Source organism: Delphinapterus leucas, chromosome 12 (assembly GCF_059928025.1).
Source record: "Delphinapterus leucas isolate spDelLeu-1000000601 "Yukka" chromosome 12, BTC_Dleu_Yukka2, whole genome shotgun sequence".
NCBI classification, from domain to species: Eukaryota; Metazoa; Chordata; class Mammalia; order Artiodactyla; family Monodontidae; genus Delphinapterus; species Delphinapterus leucas.
Window position 1 is genome coordinate 50,162,770 of NC_143140.1, and position 26,041 is coordinate 50,188,810.

Consider the following 26,041-nt stretch of genomic DNA (forward strand, 5'->3'; position numbering starts at 1 on the left):
CGTGAAATGCTGTTTGGTAGCATTTTACCTACAGTAGGATTTCTTTCATAATTGGAGTCAATCCTCTCAAACTCTGCTGTTGATTTATCAGCTAAGTTCATGGGATATTCTAAATTATTTGTTGTCATTTCAACAGTCTTCACAGAGTCTTCACCATGAGTAGATTCTATCTCAAAAAACCAATTTCTTTGCTCATGCATTAGAAGCAACTCCTCATTCATTCAAATTTTATCATGAGACTGCAGTAATACAGTCACATAATCAGGCTCCACTTCTTATTTTGGTTCTCTTGCTTTTTCTACCACATCTGCAATTACTTCCTCCACTGAAGTCTTGAACCCCTCAAAGCCATCCATGAGGACTGGAAATGACTTCTTCCAACTCCTGTTAATGTTGATATTTTCATCTCTTTCTGGGACTCACAAATGTTCTTAATGGCATATAGAATGGTGAACGTTTTCCAAAAGGTTTTAAAATTTACTTTGCCCAGATTCATCAGAAGAATCACTATCTATGGCCACTATAGCCTTGCAAAATGTATTTCTTAAATAACAGGACTTGAAAGACAAAATTACCTGTTGACGCATGGGTGTAGTATCAGTAGGCATGAAAACAACATGAATTTCATTGTACATCTCCATCAGAGCTCTTGGGTGATGGGTTGCATTGTCAATAAGCAGTAATATTTGGAAAGGAATTTTTTTTTTTTTCTGAGCAGTAGCTCTCAACAGTGGTCTTATATTCAGTAAACCATGTTGTAAACACATGTGGAGTCATCCAGGCTTTGTTGTTCCATTACAGAGCATAGGCAGAGTAGACTTAGCATAATTTTTAAGGGCCCTAGGATATTTGGAATGGTAAATGAGCACTTAAAGTCACCAGCTGCATAAGGCCCTAACAAGAGAGGCAGCCTGTTCTTTGAAGCTTTGAAGCCAGGCATTGACTTCTCCTCTCTAGCTATGAATGTCCTGAATGGCATCTTTTTCAAATAGAAGACCATTTAGTCTACATTGAAAATCTGTTGTTTAGTGTAGCCACCTTCATTAATTACCTTAGCTAGATCTTCTGGATAACTTGCTGCAGCTTCTACATCAGCACTTGCTGCTTCACCTTGCACTTTTATGTGATGCAAATGGCTTCTTTCTTTAAACCTCATGAACCAACCTCTGTTGGCTTCCAACTTTTCTTCTGCAGCTTCCTCACCTCTCTCAGCTTTCACAGAAATGAAGAGAATTCGGGCCTTGCTCTGGATTCGGCTTTGGCTTAAGGGAATGTGGCTGGTTTGATTTTCTATTCAGACCACTAAAACTTTCTCCATATCACCAAGTAGGCTGTTTTGTTTTCTTATCATTTATGTGTTCACTGGAGTAGCACTTTTAGTTTCCTTTGAGAACTTCTCCTCTGTATTCACAACTTGGCTAACCAGTTAGGCACAACAGGTCTACTATGGCCCTATTTCAGCTTTCCACATGCCTTCCTCACTAAGCTTAATCATTTCTAGCTTTTGATTTCATAGGACTACGGTGGAGATTTTTTTAAAGCTAACATAAACATATTGAGTGTTGATTACCATATGACACTCAAAAAATGCTATCTAGGAGAAAGAGTGGGGAGGCTTAATTTAGTGACTATGGTCTCAACACCAAAGGGTGAACTGAGATCTGTGCAAAAGTATCTGTATATGATGAAATTAAACACAGTAATTGGATTATGGGTAGTTAAAAACTGACCTAAAGTATGAAAATGTGATCACATTTATGCCAAATTATGGATTAATGATTTGTCTTTCCCTTCCATAAGAGCAGAAACTGTCTTTTTGTTTACCATTATATCCCCAGCACCTAACAGACTACTTGGTTAATCATAATAATCACAATAATAACATAAAGGTAGTAAGAATAGCAAAACTTTATAGAATAGAAACTTAAGAAGCTCTTGGAAGTTCAGTGAAGAGTCTTTGCAACATGAGCAGTAGCAGGTCAAGGAAGTTAAGACCTTTGGCCTCTGGCTCATCAAGTTACACAGTGACAGCTGGGAGCCCCATCTAACACTCAGTATAGAAACTTAGAGATAGTCTCTCTACTTGTGCTGCCCATACCCTTTCATTTCTCTAGGAGTTTCTATCCAAGAAGGTCTCCATCTTACCTATTGTGTTGTGAAACGCTATTGCACTTTGAAGGCTCACTAGAATAGTGACAGGAAAAGCCAGAGAAAGTCTGAATTCCTTAGAAAAGAATAATCTATTTGGTAACAGTGACCAGATAAGAAACTGTGCTACTATAAACCGTAACTTCCTCATTGCTAAAAATGAACAAACAAAATAATGGGCTTAACGCCACGACAAGTCCCTATGAAATACAAATGTGGGAACACCAAAGAAACATAAATAAAATAAAAAATGGAGCCATAAAATCCACGGATGTACACATAGACATTCCAAACTGAATTTAGGGGCCCTAAAATTTTCTCAAACTATTAGGTCATAGCTTTATTCTTCATGGTATTTTATTGCTGTAACAAACTAATGGATATTTCTGAGTGGAAAATAACATTTCCAATTTTGAAATGAAATATTAAAGTCAAAGAGGACACTTCTTTAAAGATTCTTTGTCAATTTCATAAATAGTTTGGTTTAACCGTTGAGTAGAAAATAACTTATTCATAGTCTTTCAACTGGTATATCTTCGTGAATACAAGAAATGTAGTATTACATTTTTTCCTGATTCTAATTTAATCTCAGATAATCAATGTATTATTCAGGCATGAATATGTACTCTAATACTTCTGAGCCTTTTGGTAAAATTACATTTTTCCACTTTTCTCTTCTACCCTCAACTTCTGATTTGTATCCCAGTCTTCTTTCACTTATTTCTTTACTTTTGCTTAAAGTCTTTTTGCTGTATTATCCAGGGAAGCTGAGTGAGTGTTATGTATTATTTTTAAGACTGAATTTTCTTATGCCTTGAAGATTACATGGTTCTGTCAAAAATATAAATGTGTAGCAATTTGCCATTTTAAAAGCGTTATTTCATTAATTTACATTTATATTTGTTGAATTAATAATTTAAACAGACTGAATAACATTTTAACTAGAAATGTGCGTATATAGAAAAACAACACACAAATCATTGAGAGTAACACAATCAACATGTATATTGGATTAAATCATGTAAAACTGCCAATATTGTTACAAAATGGCAATTGGATAATTCACCATAATGTGTACATGTCCTATGAAAAATAATTTTTCTATAATGACTAGTAATTCAAACCTTTGTGCAAAATACAATTGAGGCAAACTTGTAAATAAGTTGTTTACTTAATGTTACTTATGTGAAAATTATCTTCCATAGAGTCCCAAATAATATTTTTAAAACCTCACCTTTCCAAATGCTGAAATATAAATGATGAATAATGAAGATAATGATATGAGCTATCTGGATTGAACAGAACATTTTATTATTTTTTAAACATCTTTAATGGAGTATGATCGCTTTACAATGTTGTGTTAGTTTCTGCTCTATAACAAAGTGAATCAGCTATACGTATACATATATCCCCATATCCCCTCCCTCTTGCATCTCCCTCCCACCCTTCCTACCCCACCCCTCTAGATGGTCACAAAGCACCGAGCTGATCTCCCTGTGCTATGTGGCTGCTTCTCACTAGCTATCTATTTTACATTTGGTAGTGTATATATGTCAATGCCACTCTCTCACTTTGTCCAAGCTTACCCTTCCCCCTCCCCGTGCCCTCAAGTCCATTCTCTACATCTGCGTCTTTATTCCTGTCCTGCCCCAGAACATTTTATTTTAATAAACCAATGTTTAATATACCATAGGTTATATCAGTGACAGTTTAAAGAATTTTTCCTTAATAATAGTTAATGATGTTAAAAGAATTAATTTACTTGAACCAAACATTTCATTTTAATAAAACAATGTTTAATATCGGGGGTATAACTGTGCTTATACTATGAGAGTAAATTAATTTTTATAATATCATTAAAATGTTATCAAGGAAGAACATTGTTTAAGCTACCATTGATATCCCCAAAGTTTGGTCTATACACATGAAACAAAAGTGGAGGGGCGGGGGCGTGGGTGGAATAGTGGTTGGCCAAATGCCTAGATAAAGAAGGAAGAGTGGAACTACCAGGTAAATATGAATTCACTTAATGCAAGGTTTGAATAATTGAACAAAACAAACACAAAAGCACTGCCCTGGTAGTTAGGGAATCTGGGTTTTCAGCCCCCTTCTACTACCAGCTAACTAAGTGGCTTTGGGTAAGTTCTTTAACTTCACTGGATTTCAACTTCTTCATCCATAAAGTGAAAGGATTAGGTAAAAAATGTTATATTATATATTGTCTATGTAAGGACTAGCTTAACACAATTTGTTTCACCAAAAAGCTATTATATGTTAAACCCAAACAAAGTCTCAGGTCTTGTGCAATGAGTCATTCACTTTTCCTGCAGCCAGGTTTACTTCCTGTTCTCAATTATCTTAAAGACAATTCTGCCATTATTTACATATATTTAAATAATTTTTATTGGGTCAGGATGGACTAAGCACTTACATATTATCATGTAACATTTCAGCTTTTTTTAAGGAGTTGTTTTTTACTCAAGTGGCATTAGATCAATGCATAATCTAATTATTAAGGAGAAATACACCTCATTTTTACACAATTCTGTGTTGAAGTGAAATGGTATAAGGAAAACAACTGTCTATAAAGACTATTCGGACAATCTGCTAATTACTAACAGGTAAATTAATAAAAATACTAGCTGATGTTAACCTCACAGAGGCAAACTGCTCCTCGTCTCACCCTGCACTTCAAAGTCTAAGTTGATTTTAAACCTGATCCCAAAACTTTAGGTTTATGTTGTTTCATTTCATGGCAGGTTTTACACCAAATCACAAAACAGACACACACACACACGGAAACTATTTGAATGGATATAGTTGACATTCTACATTCAGGGGAAGTTGATTCATCAAATTTATTTATTTTGAAGTTTAATCGATTAAACGACATGACAGATATGCTTGTTACCTCATTCACATACTTTTGAGAACTTTCTCTCATTAGTAGTCCCATAATATGAACTATAAATTGTTTGCAAAGATCCATAAGAATTCTTCCTACCCCTGAATTCACACTCTTTGCTATGTAACTTGGCTGTTCTTCCTATCAAAAGGTAGAGTCTACTCTCCCTTTGCTTTAAGTCTGGGTTGACCTTGTGACTTGCTTTGACCAATAAAATGTGACAGAGATTACTTTGTCAACTTCCAAGTCTAGGACCTAAGAGACTTTGCAGCATCTACTCTTTGCCTTTGGAAATGCTGACGTTACCATGTGAAGGAGTTCAGGCTCATTTGTTACGTTTACTGTAGCCTGGCTGACAGGCATCACCAACTGCCAGACATGTGAGTGAGACCGTCTTACACCATTCAGTCCCAGTTCAGCTACCAGATGACTGTGACTGCAGAATGGAATCCATGAAAAGAACTGATCGGCTTAGCCCAAATTGCTGGCCAGAAAATCATGAGCAAATGAAATTGTTGTTGTTTTATGACACTATATTTTGAGCTAATTTACTATCAAGGAAGAGAAAATTAACACATTAGAATATTTATAAATTATTTCAAGTGAACAGTCAAGTGATTTTATAGGTGAAAAAATATTATTTGTTTATTCTATTCTAATACTGTCCACATCTTGCAGGTTCAAGTGCTTAGTGGGGGGGAAAAAGGCAAAGATATGTCCCCTTGATGTGAAAAACTGAAGTTTTATTTAAAGCATAAAGATATTCTAAAGAGAAATATCTTTTTTGATACCTGAAATAGTCAAGTAAAGACTCCACTTTTTAAAAGTTGTTTTAGAACCCCTGCCCCCAGTTTTTTGCTTATTCACACACACACACACACACGCACACGCACGCGCACACACACACACACACACACACACACACACACACACACACACACCACTTTCTCTAAACTTACTAAGCAAAATTCCCTATTTGGCAACTTTCCCAGAACAATAACTATAAATATGCACTGAAGTTTGTTTTATTCTAGATAATTTGTCATGCCTTCCTCCACCATAGCCATCTCTTGCCAAACATTAGTCAGATGTGTGTAAATAAATGACTAAATGCAACTTTTTAATAGACTGCATAAAAAGGAAGGTGAGGAGTTACAATTTTAATTTCTTCTTTACATATATATGTGTTTATGTATATATATACACACACACACATCTATGTCTTAAATTAAGAAAGATATGTAATGTACCCTCATCTTTATTTCTATTTATCATCGTTTGACCTGAGGGCCAAAATCTAGTTTTGAAAATAATTTTTTTTGCATTCTTGTCATTTTCAAGTATTCTTTATTGGGGAAAGTCACTCGTTACATGTGTTCATTAAGTGATAAAATTCTTTTCCTGAAGTCCTATGTATATGTAAGGATTTGGGGAGAACTTTAAAGGTCTTGTTGTAGGCTTTGTTATTACTAAATATTGGATCAACATAAAACTAACAGTCATAGCATTTAAAACTAGCAATAATATACTAAAATGTTTAATAGACAGCTGATATAGAATGGCCTTAATTAGATATAATAGATACTTTTATATAAGTTTTGTTCTCAAGCTTTAAATGTATAGACCACCATCTGTCTACTACATTTAGAATTAAAAGATTATCTGTAATATGAAACTAGAAAAACTTTTATACCAGGATATCATACAATAATAATAATACAGAGCTATTTCACTTACGGACATATATGTGAAACCCCAAATAGTTATTAATAAATATTGTTTTGTTAAATATTATATTCATCATATCTTTAATCGGATAAATTTAATTTAAATGAATGGTTTATTTAAAAATTATCATCTCTAAGTAGGTTTATATAAGTATGCAAATATGATTTAATATCATAAACTATAATATTATCTCAGTTGGCCAAGAAAACCACATGCCATATCCACAGATGATAGAAAACTAGTGGATAAAATTTAAACCCTAAGTCCAATCTTAAAAAATAATCAAATTAGGAACAATATTATAATACTTTCATATGATATAAAAACATCTCTCAAGTTACATAGAAACATCTAATTTTTCCTTAACCTGTGGGACAACATAGAAAAAGTCACATCAGCATCATTTAAATGTATTTTTTCTGAAACTTTTGGCCACTAAAGTATGAAACAAAAATTTGAATAATAAAAGTTGTAAAGTAAAAAAGAGAATTATTAAACCATCATTGATATTTCTGATATAAAACAAAATATTTTAAAAACACTGGTGCCAAAATAATTAAAAGATACATTTGAAACAAGGACTCCATAAATTCACAGTAGCAACAGAAATATAAATCATCTAAGAATAAACAATAAGATATATGGAGAACCTATAACAAAGCCTCAGATACTTTCTGAGAAAGATAAAGAAGCTTCAAATAAACAGAGAGATATGCTGTGCTTTTAGATTATAAAATTGATATCAGAAAGGCATCAACTACTCAGTCTAATCCTTAAGTTTATGAAAAGTCCAAATCAAAATACGAGTGGATTGTTTTCTATTAATAAATAATTTTATATTTTAAATTGAATGATAAACAGTTTAGAATAGTCAAAAAGTTTATAGGGACTTCCCTGGTGGTGCAGTGGTTAAGAATCTGCCTGACAATACAGGGGACAATGGTTTGATCTCCGGTCTGGGAAGATCCCAAATGCCACAGAGCAACTAAGCCCGTGTGCCACAACTACTGAGCCTGTGCTCTAGAGTCTGTGAGCCACAACTACTGAGCCCGCGAGCCTAGAGCCTGTGCTTCACAACAAGAGAAGCCACCGCAATGAGAAGCCTGCGCACCGTAACGAAGAGTAGCTCCGCTAGCTGCAACTAGAGAAAGCTCACGTGCAGCAACAAAGACCCAACACAGGCAAAAATAAATAAGATAAATTTATGAAAAAGTTTATAAAAGGAAGACGGACAAAGGAAAACCAAAAATTTAAAAATAGTATAAAACTAAAGTCAATAAACAGTGTGATATTGCTCACAGAAGCAGATGTGTTCCAAAGAACAAAACTCTCCTCGGTTGAATCCTGTGGAGGGAGAGACAGAGAGAGAATCTCGTATTTATAAAATAGATATAGCTATGTGCGTGATTATATATATGTATATATATGTGAAATTTATATATGCAAGGGAAGCACGTAAGTCAATGTGTGAACTGATAAATGGCATCAAGAAAATTGGCAAGACTTTTGGAGAAAAAAACATCATCACCTGTCTCCTTTCTGTACTTAATGTTAAAATAAATTCCGGATGCAATGAATTGCCCAATGTAAAAAAGGAAACGTCAAAACATTAAAAGTAAGGTAATAAATTTGGAAGAACACTTCTTAAATAAAGAAAATCACAAAGAGAAATTCAAACGATTTAACAATTCATAAGCAGAATTAAATGGCAAATAAAGTTAGTGCACAGCAGGGCAATCTTTGCTGTTTCCTCTGTCCACTGTTGTATTCCTGGTTCCTAGAACAGTGACTGGACCCTAGTCAATGCTCAGTGGTATGTGTGCAATGAATTTCTGAAAGAACAACCACTAAGAAGAAATGATCAATTAAGGATCAGGACAAAAACCTAGGAATAAACCATATAAGAAATGGCAAGATCTGCATTAAAAAAAACAGAAAACAAAACTTGTCGTTTATCATTAGAAGCCCTATTGGCTGGTTACTGAAGAACACAAAGGAAGATTCGAATAGGTAGTTTTTGAGAAGCAGAATCACCATTATAAATATGTCCATTCTCTCGAGATAAAGTAATATACTTCATGCAATCCCCAGTAAAATACTAATAGGTTCATATTTCTAAAACAGTATGATTCTAAAGTTTAAATAGAAAAAATGAGACCATATTCAAAAATAATATGAAGAAAAGTAATAAATGACTGATAAATTCTATCAGATATTAAAATATAATCCATCAGTTATTTAAGGAGTGAGGCTCTGCACTAACTTTATTTGCCATTTAATTCTGCTTATGAATTGTTAAATCTTTTGAATTTCTCTTTGTGATTTTCTTTATTTAAGAAGCCTTCTTCCAAATTTATTACCTTACTTTAAATGTTTTGAGTAAAAATAAACTAAAAAAAGAGATAAGTTTAAATCCCTAAAAAAAACTTCAAGCAGACCTAAAATAAATAAGACATAGAGGACAAATGCAAAGCTTGGACTTGCAAACACACAAGAAATCCCAACTAAAACCATACATTTGATCATGAAGATAAACCATTAACATACAAACAGGAAAAAGCTCACAACACACATTCACTGACTAGAATTCACTAGTATTATATTAGAATTAACAACAAAGGGACTGCCAAACAACAAAATCTTCCCGCTCAGGTATTTAATGCAAGTAACAGGCAAAAGCCAAACATGTATTTAATATAAAAATAAAATCAAAATAGACTTTACATTTTTTGAAATGAATAAAACTTTATTGCAGAGCTTGTGTGGAAATTTACAAACTTAAATATCTTTATTGTAAAATAAGAAAAAATTAAAATAACTCAACAAACACATTAACTCAAGGAGTTAGAAAAATATGACAAGATAAACCTTAAAATTAAAGAAATATGAACCTATACTGACATGAAGGAAAATCACAGGGTATAACTCATCAACAAAACCAGAATATTTTATCAGAAAACCTATATAACTTAAGCAGCTGCACAGACATTTATGAGCTAAGAAAAGGGTGAAAAAATAAATATTTCAAAAAGGAAAGCAGATAAATGTAAGACAAATGAAACAACATTTATAAAAAAGGTAGAACCAGAGTAAATGCTATCTACAAGAAACCCTTAAATACAGAGTGGTTAAAAGTAAAAGGATGTAAAATGATATACCAGGGCATTCCAAATAAGGAAAGAATAAGACATAAACCCTGAGGCAGAAAATGCCTGATGTGCTCAGGAATAGGCAGGAAGGCATCAAGGGAATTAAGAGAGGTAGGCAGAAGGGGATGGGGCGGTGGGGAGAGGGAGGTGGCCCAGGTGCACCCAGGGCCTTATACAAATTGTTAATGTTTTTTAATTGGATTTGCACATACGTGTATATTTTTTTGAGTTTGAATTGAATGATTATTTTTATGGCCTAATACGTTGGCAATTTTTGTGACTTTTAAAAGCAATCTATGTTTTCCATTTTTACTGTAGAGAGTTTTCTATTTCTCAGTAGAGTTTGTGAGATGTATTGATAGGCAGATAGACAAAGATAGATAGATAGATAGAGAGATAGAAGGACAGGCAGATGGGTGGTAGATAGAAAATTACTTCATTAAATACACTGAATGTCTGTAACATCTTTATTTGTGGTCTACTCAAACTCTGATGGACTGAGAGTAGTGAGTTAACATTTTCTTCTGCTAGTTTCTTTGTTTCTATTTCTCTCACATCTCCTGTAATGTCTGCTTACTACGCTACTATGGTATTTCATACATTAATACACATAACTGTATATCTTCAATGTGAATTGTTCCCTTAATCATTATGGCGTACCCTTTGGCTTGATATTAAGATTGCAACTCCTACATTTTTCTGTTTGTATATTTGCATTTGGTGATATACATTTACACATCCTTTTAAAAACATATATTTTAACATTCCTCAATTTCTCCCTCTCTTGTTTCTAGTGGTTCTTCATTATAGAGAAAACTTAGGTTTTCCTTTGAGATCAAATCTGAGAGGAATTCTTCTGCCATAATGTTTCCAGTAACCCTTTGGTTGGCTGAAGTTCATCCTTTAAAATTATCTTCCATAGGTTCATGGGAATAATATTTCCTCAGATAATGCATGTTCAAAACTGTCTGTCTGCAGTCTTCACACCAGAATGAGAGTTTGATTGGATATAAATCTCATGCCTCCTTCACATGAACATCTTGTAAGTTTTGCTCTCCTGTCTTCCTGCAACAAATGTCACTGTGGCAAAGTCTGTGGACAGCCTCATTGTTCTCAACATATAAATGCTTGATCCTTTTGCTTGCCTGTCTGAAAGATCCATTCTCTACTTTTAACGTCCAGTATATTTACAAGTTTGTGTCTCAGTATTGACTTTTGGGTGTAAAATTTGCAGGATGTGGTACATGGTGCATTCTTATATTTAGACTCAAGTTTTCTTGAATTCTACTTTAAAATATTTCTTTCACTCTTTTTCTCTTTTCTCTCTTTTCTTCCCCCCCTTTGGAGACTCTTTTTTCTTCCTTAAGGAGGAGTACATTGTTTCTCCTTTGCTTGTCTTCTATAGCTACCATTTTTATACCAGTTTTTTCCATTTCACCCTGCACATTCTCAGCCAGAAATCAGCCCTGGTAGGCCTACATCTTAACTAACGTTCTTGAAGAAACGGGATGTAACTTTTGCAATTCAGTGTGAACCCATCAACTTCCAATGTATTTTTGCTTGTGTTTTCTTAGATCTAATTCTTGACAGTTCTCAAGCTGCCAATCTCATAGTTTTGCTAAAACAGGGAGTTTGTGGTATCATTTTTGTTTGCTGTTTCTTTACTCTGAGTTCCAGAAGGAGAAGGTGGAAGATATTGAGCTTATACCTTCATATTCATAATGGAAATCCTCATGAGTGATTTTTATAGGGAGAAAAGGATATTTAAGGAGTTTGATTTTTTATAATTTCATTGAAGTATATGTACAGAATGTGCAAAAATAATGTTTGCAACTCTATTAATATTAAGTACAAAGTGAGACAACCTGGATAACCAGCACTTACAAAGAAGAAAATAACCTGAACCCTAGAAGCCTTCAGGCACAGCCTTTGAGTCAATAGCCCACCCCCACTACTTAATTTTTTTTTTTCTGCGGTACGCGGGCTTCTCACTGTTGTGGCCTCTCCTGTTGCGGAGCACAGGCTCCGGATGCACAGGCTCAGCGGCCATGGCTCACGGGCCCAGCCATTCCGTGGCATGTGGGATCTTCCTGGACCGGGGCACAAACCCATGTCCCCTGCATCAGCAGGTGGACTCCCAACCACTGCGCTACCAGGGAAGCCCACTACTTAATTTTAATGCTTTTTAATTATTTAGCGTTTGATGATTTTCATTTTTATGCATTTCTAAGTTCTTTATTGACTTTTCTAATCAGAAAAAATTAAAATAAGTTATATGCAAAACTAAAAACAAATTCTTTTCCCCTTCCTTTTAACAAAATCCTTTTAATTAAGAATAGTTATTTCTTGATAAACTGTGAAACTCTGCTTTAGCTACTATGTTTGGTTGGACTGTAGGAACAGAATACAAGGTATCAACTGTGAACAAACAAAACACCTTAACGACTCTAGGGCCCATGCGATACTATCAATCTCATCAGCAACACTAGTGATGCCTACACCTACTGAGATTTATCTCTGCCATGTAATTGCACCTTCCTCCTGACAGACAATATCAAACTCAAACCTTTAAAGAAAATCACATGAATCTATATGCATAGAATAGAGGAAGATCCTCATGGGTGCTACACGAGTATCTGTCCTGCATTTAGTTGTTACATTTTGATGACATTTATCCTCTTATAGCTGATTCTGTGTTATAATCAGTTGGGCTAACCAGAGGCCCTAGATTCTGATGCTGGGACAGCAGTGCTATGGACTCAAGCTAATATTTTACTCAATGGAAATCGTAACATGCTATTTCTCAAAACTGCTGCCTTCTAGCTTTTTTTTTTTTTTTTTTTTTTTGCGGTACGCGGGCCTCTCACTGTTGTGGCCTCTCCCGTTGCGGAGCACAGGCTCCGGACGCGCAGGCTCAGCGGCCATGGCTCATGGGCGCAGCCGCTCCGCGGCATGTGGGATCTTCCCGGACCGGGACATGAACCCGTGTCCCCTGCATCGGCAGGCGGACTCTCAACCACTGCGCCACCAGGGAAGCCCTAGCTTTTAGTTTTTTAAAATACAGATCCTCCTGCTCCCAACAGGTCAGAAAAGTAGATTTTAAAAACAAAATTATGAGTTTAGAAGGGAGCTCTATTTGAAAAAATCAATGAGGCCCCTTTGGTCTACAAGGAATAATTGTAGCAGAGCACACTCACACATTATGGCCTTGACTTATTCCTGTTCTATTTGTTCTGCTTTGCCCTCTCCCTCACTTAAGAACTGAACTTCAGGAGTTGAGGTCCAAGCAACATAGCCTAGTTCACTATCACATATACCTCCATAGCTCACAGGTCACTTTCTTGTTTCTTGGAAAGAGAAGGCAGGCTTGTCTAATTGTCTGTCAAGCTGGTGAACTCCCACGGTTCCCCAGAGTGTAAGCTGAAATAAAATCTCTTTGCTATTGCCCTTTCCTTGCCAACACTAACATAATGGAGAGCATGTAAACAGTTGGCTGGACGGATTTTTACAGGGGTGAAGCAAAGCAAGAGCAGCTTTCACTCAGACAACCGAATCCGCACTCTATATGCAAATGTCCTGGCTTCCATTTCTGAGGCTTTTCATATTTCAGGGTGTGCAGTCTCATAATGCACTCACACTGCCCACAAGGCCAGAGCATGGGGCTCTCAGGTCCTACCAGAGGATTTCAATTTCACTGATTTTAGGTGACCTCTGCTTCAAAGCAAAAGCTGAACTCCAGAGCTGAATTTTTTGGGAGAGTTCTTTGTTTGCCTTTTACCCTTCCCTTTCTAGACTCTCCAAAATGGGTTTAATTCTAGCTCTACCAAGGCTTTTGGTAAACCAACTGGACATTATGGGTCTAAAAAATATGTAGTTAATTATATATTACTGCAAGTACTGTGCTGAGGAATGATCATACTGGCTTACAAATATGCACTGTGTGAAGAGAAACAACAATCAAAAAACAACACAGAGAGGCAAGAGAATGATGCCAGGTTGGGCCTTTGTGTTGTCAATCTTTTTTGTAAGTAAAAATGTGACATGAGATTGTGACTGGAACTTGTAAATTTCATATTTTTCTTTCCTCCAGTACTAAATTGTCAATGTAGAGAAAATGTCCAATTTATAAAAAATATTCACTGTAACAAAATGTACCATCAGAGTAAGATTCTGTCATTTGCTTTAAAGGCAGAGATCTAAATTCAAAAGAAAACATTTATTCTCTACCCTCTGGTTGTATTTGCAAACAGTAAGAGCTGAATGCCACCCTTATTAGAGTGAATGACTATATGTGTATTTTCTTTAGTTCTTTGGACATGAAAATATCTGTTGCTTAATTCCAGGGATTTTTCAAATGTTTATATTTAAAAAATTATATTTTGTTTTGTATTTAGTTATAGAAATCCTGAGGTGGTGTTTATGTAATAGAAAATACTCTATTGTAAAGGAAACACTTCATTAATCAAATGTTTCCAAGGATATAGTTGTTAGATATCATGGGGAAAAATTCCAGATGCTTGAGAACACGTTTTAATTATAATGTATAGTGCTTATTATGAAGAGGAAAAATTTTTGAAAATTAAATTTGTACTACCTAAATGTATTGAATGTAAAACTAATAGTTTTATTTCATAAGTGATTAAATAACTACTTAATGTTCCTACCATGTGCCAGATATACCACAGTAGCAAAGAACTCACGACCTGAGCCACAACATGGACTGAGAACTTACTAATATATAAGAATTCTTAGAGGAGTGTGCAGTACTGTAGTTGGTGTGGGAAATAGAAAAATTAAAACTTGGTCTCCTATCTCAAAGAATATTATTTAATAGGAGAGATGAAACATATATGCATGTAAAATATAAAACCAAGTATGGTAATGCAAAAAGAGAGGTTGAAGTGCTCAAAGAAAGTAGAGAAGTCAGAAAAAATTTCTGGCTTTAGGGACAGTATTGATTTCGTCAAATAAGTGACAGCGGTACCAGATATCTGGACCAGTAAAAGATCCCAGTAGGAGGAGATGAGATAAGGGATAGGGTATTCTTGGCAGCTGGAACAGCATGAGAATTACTCTTACTTGGCCAAGTCACGTATGGAGTATTACAGTCAATTGCAGGCATTGATCTTTATGGAAAATAATGACAAATGGAAACATTGTATAAGAAGAGGGTAGCCAGGATGGTAAGGTGATTTAAAAATCATGTGATATGGTGAATAGATGAAGGTTCAGAGGGTATTTGTACTGGAATGAAAGACAATTAATTAAAGGAGATGTGATAACTATCTTCACATACTTGAAAGTCATAATGTGAAAGAGGGATTAGCCATAGTCTGCACGGTTCCAGAAACAGAGCTAGTATAAATAGTAGGAACTAGAGGGGAGATAGACTTCAACATAAGAAATACATTTCTAACAGTAAAAACTATCTGAAAACGGAAAGAACAACCTCAAAGGAAGACTTTCAAGCAAGGCAGCAGGGATAATGGGTGGAGCCACCATCAAGGTCCAACTCTTACAAGTTGTATAATCATTGCTGCTTAACCTAAGCTTCTGTTTCCTCATCTCTAAAATGGGGAAATTAATTAATTTTCAAAGGGCCATTGTGAGTATTTGGTGAGTGCTTAACCTATATAGTGCCTGACATCAATGCTCTATAAATTTAGCAAGCCAAAGGCTGGGTGGTCTCTTAACAAACGTCATTATAGATGCAGATTGCAGCATAAAATGATAGCTTAAACCTGATCAAACTTGTGATCCTTCCACTTATTGATTCTAAAGCAAATAAATGAAGAAAGTAGAGCTATTTAGAGATAATGAAGTTATGCAAATATGAAAAAAATAGGACATAAAGCTGATGGTTGCAAAAACAGAGGAGTTTTAACAGTTGTAGCATGAATCAAGGTAGCCTAAGTGCCAACAAAGCCAAGAAAGTTCTCTACACTACAAGAAACAGTATTAAATGGTGGACAGGTGTCAAGAAGTAGTACAATGGACTTTGTGAAAAGGTGTCTCGTTGGTAATTTTACCAAAGAGTTCATTTCAGAAGTCAGATTGCAACAGATTAAGAGATGACTAGAGTTGAGGATATGGAAGTAACTAGTGAACTGTACATTTCCTGAGAAGTGTATTTAGCATGTATCAGACAGTCTTTTAAACAACTAATGTAGTGGTTAAAGGAAGGACACCAAGCAGAAGTTCCAGCTGGGAGCAAGGTTAAAGGAAGTTGGAAAACACTGTTCTATAGACAGAGAAAAGGATTTACTAGGTAGGAAGAGATGAAGCTTCAGGAGAGGAAATACTCAGTGGGTAATTGATAAATAGAATCAGTTCTGGAATTAGACATTTCTCCAAGAAGTTCCGGTTCATTTTAATGGAAACAATATACAGACACCACAGCCCGGGCACTAGGAGTAATCTTTATTACTGGCGTATCCTTATTTCTGGGCTTATTCAGTGAAAATATAAATATAGATATAGATTAATATATAGACATAGATGCAGATAGTACCCAGCATATCATAAATACAAATTTCAATGTATATCTCTACCAACCTACTTTATCTATCTATCTATCTATCTATCTATCTATCTACCTACCTACCTACCCACCCAACCTAAATCCCCAAGTTCAGATCCATTTCCTAGAGTTATGGAAATAAAAACAAAAATAAATAAATGGGACCTAATTAAATTTAAAAGTTTTGCATAGCAAAGGAAATGATAAACAAAATGGAAAGACAACCTACGGAATGGGAAAAAATATTTGTAAATGATACAGCTAACAAGGGATTAATTTCCAAAATACACAAACAGCTCATACAACTCAATATCAAAAAAATCAAACAACCCAATCAAAAAATGGGTAGAAGAACTAAATAGACATTTATTCAAAGAAGACATACAGATAACTAACAGGCACATGAACAAATGCTCAACACTGCTAATTATTAGAGAAATTCAAATTAAAACTACCATGAGGTATCACCTTATACAAGTCAGAATGGTCATCATTAAAAAGTCTACAAATAATAAATGCTGGAGAGGATGTGGAGAAAAGGGAACCCTCCTACAATGTTGGCGGGAATATAAGTTGGTGCAGCCACTATGGAAAACAGTATGGAGCTTCCTCAAAAAACTAAAAGTAGAGTTACCATATGACATTTTGTTTCTGAAACATATCCTTCAGTAGCTACTTTAGTAAAAATTTGCCAATCCTCACTCAAGTTTTTCTTTAATTTGACATGACTTTACTCCATCCTCGATCTTGAATCATCATTTTCTTGAGTATGAATTCTAGTTGAAAGTTATTATCTTCAACTTCTTTTGAGATATTACTTCATCATTTTCTGCCTTCTACTGTTGCTGATAAAATATTAGCTGCCAGTCTGATTAATGCTTCTTTGTAGGCAATTCTTTTTTTCTCCCTGGCTGATTTTAAGAATCTAACTTGAAGTTTCACTATGTCTATGGTGGATTTCTTTTATCTTTCTTGTTTAAGTTAAGCTCCCCTCCTCTGCCTGTGAATTAGCAAATTTCATCCATTCTAGATCTTTAAATATTGCCCACCTAATACTCCTCATTCTCTAAAAGAATTCTGAATAGATATATGTTAGATGTTCTTGTAATGTATAATATTACCTATTGTCATCTCTTAATCTCTTTTATTATTTCCATTGCCTTGTTTCTCTACATTACACATAAGATAATTTCTTCAGGTATGTCTTCCAGTGCATTAATTCTGTTTGAAATTTTCATTGAATTTTTAATTATAATAATTATATCTTTCATTTAAAAAAATGCTATTTTGTTCTCATAAGAAAATGAAATTTTTTCATTTGCAGTAACATGGATGGACTTGGAGACCACTAGGCTAAGTGAAATAAGTCAGACAGAGTAAGACAAATATAAGAGCAATATAGGGGTAGGGTATTAAGAAATACCAACTATTAGGTATAAATTAAGCTACAAGGATATATTGGACTATAGCAATATTTTATAATAGCTATAAATGGAATATACCTTAAAATTTTTGAATCACTATATCACTAATATATAATATTGTACAGCAACTATACTTCAATTAAAAAAAGAATAAAAAATTATTTTTCTAAAACACTTTTCAACAATTGTGTTTACTTTATCTGATTTCAACAGAATATTTATATTTTTTCTGTTTATTAATGCATTTATATTTTATTTGATCAAACTCTTAGTCATAGTTTTTAACAAAGCAAACACATGTATTTTAGATCATATGAATTTTGATATGAATTTTGAATTCTGATGTTGGAATTAGTTTTAAGTTTCAAATATTTTAGCAAAGTGGAAAAAATAGCAGATACATTTTCAAATATGTTCTCTTGAGTTTCAACATTTATAAACACTATTTTTTTTATTACAAGGATGACAAAGCATATAGGGACAGACTGTCCTCTTAATAGTAATGGAAAAGTGGTGAACTGATTTCAGAAAAGTGGTGGATTTCAGACGCTGCATAAACCTTCATTCCTGCAAAGGACTCAGGAAGACCTTTAGTCCTGATAGGTGGCGGTGTTCAATGCCTGCTTTCCAGTTTCCTTCTTCCTCACACCCCCTTCCTTTATTTCTTAATTTTCTTTCCCCTATAATGTTCCTGAGAGTTTCACACTGTCAAGAAGCTTTCTGTTTGCCATTTCCACCCCCACCCCCAGCCTCACAGCTCAAGTCATCACAGAAAGAAGAGGGGAAGATTTCTACCACCAAAGTTGCTTCCATGAAATTTAAGATGATGCCTATTATATTTTACATGTAAGCCAATCACAATATTCAATATGGACAGTTTTTAATGTTAAAATTGTATATATATATTTATAGGTAAGTATATATAAGTTATATATATAATTATATCTATATAAATACACACACTATTTGGTTAAAAAGGAGTATATGGCAGTAGGTTGTTAATCAAAACTGGAATTAAATCTAATAGTTTTATAGGTTTTAAATTTCTCAGAATAGTAAAAAGATGAATTATATTCGGTTAAGCCACTAAAAGGTAACTCAAAGTCAATTCTCACATTTGATCTAGGCTAGACCATGAGAAAACTAGTAAAGCAGATGACTCTCAAAGAGGTAAAATAAAATCAACAACTACAAACTTCTATAATTCTCAGTTGATTTAATACTAGATTTTACTTTGTATGCTGTCTCCCAGTTTATAGCAATTGTAAGTATCAAAACTCAGTAAAAGAAACTCACAGTGTCTGTAGATGTGAACCTGAAAAAAATGGCACAGTGTTGGATAATTTTATGTTATTATTGAAAAATGCAGAGGGAAATGAATAGAATTGTAATATTTTCTCTATAGATTAACAAACCAAGTTTATCATTAGATTTCACAGTCAACATCAGTTAGGATGACTTTCTAAGAATACAAAGTCCATGGAGGATGGAGGAAGTGTTTTGGCTGTTCAGCATCAGCACTGCCTTCATAAATAGTAATGGTAACTAAATCTATGACTCCTTGTCAAAGATGTATTTATTTTAACTCTTCAGTTCCCACCCCACCCTCAAATCTTAATACATTTCTTAAGGAATAGGTTTCATCTTTGCTCAGTCGGTTTTCGTTGCAATTACTGAATTCTCACAGTGTATTTTTAAACTTTTCTTAGAAGTGGATATTTTGGTGCAATGCATACAGACTACTCAGGGTTTTCTCTTAGTAACTACAGTTCTTTTAAAAAACATTTCACAATATGTAGAAAGCAAGCTATACCATTACAAAAAAATTCATAAAAATTAAGGGAACCTCTCAAGATATAGATTTAGCATCTCACATGTAATTTGTATCAATTCCATAATAGTTGCATAGTTACTTTTTTTTATATACAGTCATCAGTTTACTTCAGAAATATTGCTACTGGTGCAGTGATGAGTTCTTTTGTTCACCTTTGGAATAAGAGTTTAACTAAAAAATCAATCATATGTATATGTGTACATAATTGAAATAATTCTGAAGATCTAATATTGTGGTATTGATAAAGGTTGTTCTGAATGGTTAGAACTGAGTTGTTCACTTTTTGCCTTTTCACTTTATGCGTGTCTAAATTGTTTGAAATTTTAACAAAGGGTATGCACTATATTTGTAAATAAGAACAAAAATTAAAACCATTTCTTATCCAAAGCAAATTCTAAAACAAGTGTCATAAAGTCTACCCATAGCATTTATCTTATATTTAAGGCTTCTTTGGAAGTTATACTTTGAAAGTTTATGAAATCATTACCAGTTTATATTTCAAGACTGTTTTAAAAATATGACTAAATTTGTAGAAAATCTGAAAATGGTAGATAGAGCTACCATGCTTGGTAAGAGAAATACTGTGGGAGCCATAAACATCATTTAAATTTTCAAGTAGCCACATTAAAAGTACAAATAAACATGTGAACTTAATTTTAAAAATGCATTCTATTTAGCCCCCTATGTCTAAAATATTATCATTTAATGTGCAAGTAAAATACAAATCATTCTTAAGTGAAATTAGACTCTTCCTTTTGTGCTAAGTCCTTGAAATCTAGTACATATTTCACACTTGAGGAACATCTTAAATCAGACCATCCACACCTCAAGTGCTAATAGCACATGGGGCCAGGGTCTCTCCTGGATAACAGAGAACTAAAAGGTAGAGAATTAAGCTTTTATGACAATTATTGGTACTTGCAGACTCCCAACAGAAACTTTCAGGTAACGTGTTGTTTACCTGAAGATTTAAGAGTATTTCTTCTCAATTCCAAAATTTTCAGGTGGCATTTTTGTTAAAAATTATAATTTTTTAACATTAAAAAAATTTAGCCATTATACACTGTTTAATTGGCATTTAAATTTGATATAAACTAAAATTCTTATTTAAAAAGAAATTACTCAGAAAGAGTTGCTTCTAAAAATACAGGACTAGATAATTTGAGGAACTTTCCTCTAACAATATGAGTATATATTAGATAAATTACAAGAAATATATTTTGTAATGGAATGCTAAAAATCATGAAGAAAAATCTTCAAGGCAAGCAAAAAGTACCATAGTAAGCACAAGACAAATTACTATCTTGCAAAGATTACATTCTGGTAATCCTTATCATTTACATAGTTTAAATAAGGCTATCTTCCAATTTTTTTCAATTGTGCAACTGAGACAATAAACACATAAAGAGATAACCTATAATTAAATACCAAAAAGTGAACTGATGGAGAATAATACAGGGTAGTGTAACAGAAGTAGGCCAGTGTGGCTAGATTGGAGTGAGGGTGGCTGTCAGTGGTTGGAGACGACAAGGAAGAGATGGGCTAAAGTCAGGTTCTGTGATGATCTAGGGCATTGAAAGGAATTTGAATTGTGTTCTATTGGAAGGGGAAGCCAGTTGAGGGCTCTGATGACTGGAATACAAATACTTTTATGTTTGTTTAGAATCTAGATTCTAAGAGGCAATTTGTAAAAAATGAACCCTAACTGTATAGTAAGCCACAAATCATGTCTCTCTGGATCATGAAAAGAATGACATGGTCTGAGTTACATTTTATAAAAATCCCTCTGGTTCATCTTGACTAGGAGGGTGAGGGTTAAGAGAGAAAAAAACACCAGTTAGTCCAGGCTTGAATTAAGGCGGATTGTAAAAGTAATAAAACGTGGATGTAGAATATATTTTGAAGGGAGAATCAGCTGGATTAGCTTACATGTGAATTACACATATCCACATTACATGTGGATTATATACATGCGAGGTGTAGAGGAAAAAAGATCAGTTAAACATACCTGTAAGGTTTCTGGCCTGGAGTGGTTGAGTACATGGTGGTGCCATTTATTGAGAAGGGAATGACTGGAGGAAGAGAAAGTTTGGGATTATCAATACTATTGTCACATGACAGCTGTATACATAGATCCACTGAGTAAAGTTGTACTAGCTGCAATGTTTGGGACTAGGGTGAGGCGAGTGTGTGACACTTGCCTTGGGTGCAAAATTTAAGGGGTCACCGAAAAACTCAGTAATCAAGATAATAAATACTATTTTAGTGCAATATTTTACAAATATTTTTAAGAATCAAAAATTAATGCAAAAATTTATCATGAACGAAATATAAAAAGTGTAAACAAAGACAGGACCAGAAACAGTGCCATGCACTTATAGCAGAGTCTGAGGCAAAAGCAAAAATATGTCTACCTGACATTTAAAACTTTTACACTGAAATATTAATATTTTAATTTATTAAATATTAAATAATATTTAATATTTGATTGCATCACTCACATCACCTTAATTTTGGACCTGCTGATTGTGCATGTCATAGACACAAAGGTCACCATCTCATTGCAGTCTGTGTGAATGGTGCTCCAGGACATGGATTGTGTACAAACTCCATGGCAATTCATGGGGGCCCTGTGTGTATAGTAAAACCTCCCTGAAAAAAAGCAACATTAATATATTTTACCTTTTCTGCTCAACATCAATAATTATTAGAGAAATGCAAATCAAAACTACAATGAAATATCATCTCACATTTGTCAGAATGGCTACCATGAAAAAGTCTACAAATAATAAATGCTGGAGAGGGTGTGGAGAAAGGAAACCCTCCTACACTGTTGGTGGGAGTGTAAATTGGTGCAGCCACTTTGGAAAATAGTACTGACATTCCTTAAAAAAACTAAAAATAGAATTACCATAAGATCCAGCAATACCACTACTGGGCATGTATCTGGAAAAGATGAAAATTCTAATTTGAAAAGATACATGCAATATGACCCAGGAATTCAACTCCTGGGCATATACCTGGAGAAAATCGTAATTCAAAAAGATACATGCACTCCACTGTTCACTGTAGCACTATTTACAACAGCCAGGTCATGGAAGCAACCTAAAGGTCCATCAACAGAGGAATAGATAAAGAAGATGTAGTACATATATATACAATGGAATATCACTCGGCCACAAAAAAGAATTAAATAATGCCATTTGTAGCAACATGGATGGACCTAGAGATTATCATACCAACTGAAGTCAGTCAGAGAAAGACAAATATTATATGATATCACTTATATGTTGAATCTTAAAAAAAAGACACAAACTTATTTACAAAACAGAAAGAGACTTACAGACATAGAAAGCAAACTTATGGTTACCAAAGGGGAAAGGGGGTGAGGGATAAATTAGGAGGTTGGGATTAACATACATACATTACTATATATAAAATAGATAACCAACAAGGACCTATGGTATAGCACAGAGAACTACACTTGATATTTTGTAACAACCTTCTGTAATAACAATATTTTATAAGGGAAAATAATCTGAAATATATATATATCACCATGCTGTACACCTGAACCTAACATGACATTGTAAATGAACTATACTTTAATAAAACATATATAGAGGCAGAGTCAAGATGGCGATGTGGGAAGACATGGAGTTAGCATCTCCCCACAACTAGGGTGCCTGCCAACTTCTGGGGGTGACTCTGATGCCCAAGGAGATGGGATGGTCCTTGGGGGCATAGGAATGAGGCCAGGGAGATCAGGAGAGGAAGGCAGGAGGAGCCCTCCCAGACTGGAGGAAGCAGGAGAGGAGAGGAGGGTGTTTGCCCTGCCCACTTGAGCCCAGGAAGCCTGCTGGGCACCCAGGTGAGGTCCCCTGCCCTCTGAGACCAGGGGTGGGGGGCACGCCTGGACCCCTCTGTTCCTTGAGCCTAAGCCTCACCCCCCACAGCCCCCAAGGCCTTTTCCAGCCCTGTGGGTCCTGAGCATTGGCCCCACCCACCACCCAAACCTCACCCTTGCTTAGGCCCCACCACAGCCAAGGCCTCGCACCCCCCCTTTTTTTTTTTCCCTCCTCCTATTTTTTACTATTGTGGTACTGATGTACCTTCCGGTTGTTGATCCATCTATATTTTTATTTTTATATTCTTTTTAACATAGCTGCTACTTTCCTAGTCTAATTTTATTTTTTACTTTGCTATTGTTGTATTTTTTTTGTTTGTTAGTTTTTTCTCTGCCCAAGGTGGCTTGTGGGATCTTAGTTTACGAGCCTGGAGTTGGGCTGAAGCTCCTGCAGTGGGAGCTCCAAGTCTGAACAACTGGACTAACAGAGAAACTCAGACCCCAGGGAATATTCATTGGAGTGAGCTCTCACGGAGTTCCTCATCTCAGCACCAAGACCCAGATCGACCCAACAGCCTACAATCCCCAGTGTTGGAAGCATCAGGCCAAACAACCAGTAAGACAGGAACACAATCCCACTGATAAAAAAAAAAAAAAAAAAAAAAAATGAGATGGCAAAAAAATATGTCACAGATGAAGGAATAAGGTAAAAACCTACAAGACCAAATAAATGAAGAGGAAATAGGCAATCTGCCTGAAAAAGAATTCAGAGTAATGATAGTAAAGATGATCCAGAATCTCGGAAATAAAAAGGAGGCATGGATTGAGAAAATACAAGAAATGTTTAACAAAGATCTAGAAGAAATAAAGAACAAACAGACATGAACAACACAATAACTGAAATGAAAAATACACTAGAAGGAATCAGTAACAGAATAACTGAGGCAGAAGAACGAATAAATGAGCTGGAAGACAAAATGGTGGAAATAACTGCCAAGGAGCAGTACAGAGAAAAAAGAATTAAAAGAATAGAAAACAATCTCAGAGACCTCTGGAACAACACTAAATGCACCAACATTCGAATTACAGGGATCCCAGAAGAAGAAGAGAAAAAGAAACGGACTGAGAAAATATCTGAAGAGATTATAGCTGAAAAATTCCCTAACATGGGAAAGGAAATAGTCACCCAAGTCCAGGAAGCACAGAGAGTCCCATACAGGATAAACCCTAGGAAAAACACACCAAGACATATATTAATCAAACTAACAAAAATTAAATTCAAAGAAAAAATATTAAAAGCAGCAAGGGAAAAAAAAAAATAACATACAAAGGAATCCCCAGAAGGTTATCAACTGATTATTCAGTGGAAACTCTGCAGGCCAGAAGGCAGTGATATGATATACTTAAAGTGATGAAAGAGAAAAACCCACAACCAAGATTACTCTACCCAGCAATCATCTCATTCAGATTCGACGGAGAAGTCAAAAGCTTTTTAGACAAGCAAAAGCTAACAGAATTCAGCACCACCAAACCAGCTTTACAACAAATGTTAAAGAAACTTCTCTAAGCAGGAAATGCAAGAGAAGAAAAAGACCCACAAAAACAAACCCAAAACAATTGAGAAAATGGTAATAGGAACATACATATAGACAATAATCTTGAATGTAAATGGATTAAATGCCCCAACCAAAAGACACAGACTGGCTGAATGGATACAAAAAAAACCACATATATGCTGTCTACAAGAGACTCACTTCAGACCTAGGGATACATACAGGCTGAAAGTGAAGGGATGGAAAAAAATACTCCTTGCAAATGGAAATCAAGACAATGCTGGAGTAGCAATACCCATATCAGATAAAATAGACTTTAAAATAAAGACTATTACAAGAGATAAGGAGGGACACTACATAATGATCAAAGGATCAATCCAAGAAGAAGATATAAAAATTATAAATGTTTATGCACCCAACAAAGGAGCACCTCAACACATAAGGCAAATGCTAACAACCATGAAAGGAGAAATCGACAGTAACACAATAATAGTAGGGGATTTTAACGCCTCACTTACACCAATGGACAGATCATCCAAACAGAAAATAAATAAGTAGACACAAGCTTTAAATGACACAACAGAACAGATAGATCTAATATTTATAGAACATTCCACCCAAATGTGGCAGAATACACTTTCTTCTCAAGTGCACATGGAACATTCTCCACGATAGATCACATCTGAGTCACAAATCAAGCCTTGGTAAATTTAAGAATACTGAAATCATATCAAGCATCTTTTCTGACCACAATGTTATTGGACTGGAAATCAATTACAGGAAAAAAAATGGTAAAAAACACAAATGCATGGAGGCTAAACAGTGTGCTACTAAATAACCGAGAGATCACTGAAGAAATCAAAGAAGGAATAAAAAAATACCTAGAAACAAATGACAATGAAAACACGACGACCCAAAACCTATGGGATGCAG

The 26,041-nt window shown here is 34.8% G+C and overlaps 1 long non-coding RNA gene across 2 annotated transcripts in view; it reads right to left on the reverse strand.

Moving 5' to 3' along the window:
- LOC149747883 (uncharacterized) overlaps positions 1 to 26,041 on the reverse strand; it is a 904,363-nt gene that overhangs the window by 72,559 nt on the left and 805,763 nt on the right. For both annotated transcript variants that reach the window (XR_016395104.1, XR_016395105.1), the window contains one exon: positions 21,717 to 21,780. This is a non-coding gene — a long non-coding RNA (uncharacterized LOC149747883). The remainder of the gene's footprint in view (positions 1 to 21,716; positions 21,781 to 26,041) is intronic.